This window comes from Anoplopoma fimbria, chromosome 11 (genome assembly GCF_027596085.1).
Source record: "Anoplopoma fimbria isolate UVic2021 breed Golden Eagle Sablefish chromosome 11, Afim_UVic_2022, whole genome shotgun sequence".
Classification (NCBI taxonomy): domain Eukaryota; kingdom Metazoa; phylum Chordata; class Actinopteri; order Perciformes; family Anoplopomatidae; genus Anoplopoma; species Anoplopoma fimbria.
This window is the reverse complement of record NC_072459.1, coordinates 9663271-9665329: the sequence shown is the minus strand read 5'-3', so window position 1 is coordinate 9665329 and position 2059 is coordinate 9663271.

The window sequence follows — 2059 nt, the reverse complement described above, 5'->3', positions numbered from 1 at the left end:
GAGAGGGTGACGGAGAAGGGGGCATGTTGATCTCTTGTCAGCTTTCTGTAAGGTCAAAGGTCATTTGTGGAATCAAAGAAATTCACAGATTACTTCCCCTGACGTGATAGTGTGTACAGTAATCAAAAGTGAAGACAATTCATCTTGAATAGTTTCCAAAGTCATGAAAGAAGTAGAACTTTTTAGTAACTAAACTAAGTGTACTTGTGTGCAGCCCCTATGTACAAATTTGAGGTACTTTCTTTCTTTTGTATGCGACTTTCTACCTCTCCACCACAATTATGTGACAGATATAGGTCCTTTTATGTACAGATTGGACTAAACATATGATCAATTTATTAAACATAATGCCTTGTTATTAATTTGAATGGAAAAAAGGGCATTTTTTAAAAACATTTTCTTTCTAACTCAGACTGCTTAAGTGTCAACATCATATAAACTTGCACAGAGTGATGACTGTGCATTTTATCCCCCATCATATAAAGTTTTGAAGTGATCTCTTAATAGACGGAAAGAACAGGAGGAACGATTACATCAAGTAAAAACTGTTTAAATCTACATTTGTCTACCTGACTAGTGTATTAAGACACTAGTCGTCCAAATTGTGAACCAATGCTCTAAAACTGACCAGTTGAGTTGAGGTTGAGACATTCTGTATATTATACTCATTTTAAAATACATTTATTAAACTGGCTGTACTGTTGTCATAGGCAATTAACTGTTGATGAATGAAACGCAGCTTAATGTTAAATTCTATACATATAAACTGCACTTCTATCAGCATGTGAAGATACAGATTTTGCATTTTTAACACATCTGTGAAGCACTTTGTGGCTCTTGAAGACAAAATCAATACACATTGAGGTTTTCCAGCAATTCAGATAAATAAAAACTACAACTTAGTCCTTTACTATCTTCAGGCTCTGTGTTGGTTGGTATTATGCGGTAAATAAACTCACCTTTCAGTAAGTTGTCACACAGTTTTTCCATGAGCTGCGTTGTCACAAACTACATGAGGAAGATCCCAGGAATCTTGTTTGTTCCGAAAGTTTCCTTCACACACCAAAAGATCAAACTCCACTTTCTACTTATGTATGGCAAGGTTTAGTTGAAAAAGTAAATGATTTATTACAAAACAGAGCAATAAAAGGCTGCCACTGCTAATGGAAGATCAAAATGATTGCTGAATGAGTTTTAAATTAGGCATTAGATGTAGGCAGTGATGTTGGGATATTAATACAATGTACAATGTGTTTGTGTACAGGCTTATCTCACAAAAAAAACAGTATTAATCTGAGATGTTGCCACAGCAGGACAAACAAACTGGTTGAAGCATTAGGAGGTTTGTCAGCAGCAGTAAAGACATTACGAGTTGCAGGAAATGTAGTAAGTGTAGTGTTGTGATTCAAATCTTAATTTTATTTATTGTCCTGTCAATAATACACTAGTGCATACAGTATTATTTATTTATACAGTAACCCCATATCCATAGTTTTGACATCAAAAATCTTAAAAACTAAGACATCCAGGCAAAAGTAGATTTTATTTCATTCTTTGTAGTTTTCAGTATTTTTAGGATACAATACAAAATACAGACATATCACGTTATGGGCCTTAAATGGACAGTAATGCTTTAGATGATTACATTCTTTAATTTAAGCAGGAAAAAACAACTTTAACCATTAGAAAACAAAGCTTTTACTAGCTGCACACATATTCTTATCATTATGCCTTAGCATTTAAAAATATAACTTGGAGACTAAATGTATGTTTCACAGAGCACTGGCACATCTCAGAAGCTGTATTATTAACTGCATGTATTTAAATAACTGCATCTGCTACACTATACTTAATGACTTTTTGGCTGTGCCATATGACACAATCAATAAAATAAATATTTGGGTAACACATGAAATTAACAAAGTGCTTCATATACTGTAGCATCTGCATCTGTTTTCTTTATATACACTCTCATTCTGTACAGTACAAACACAATATATTGCTGTTAAAGTTTTTATATAGTATAATAATATGTAGGATAATATCCAACACAGCTAAA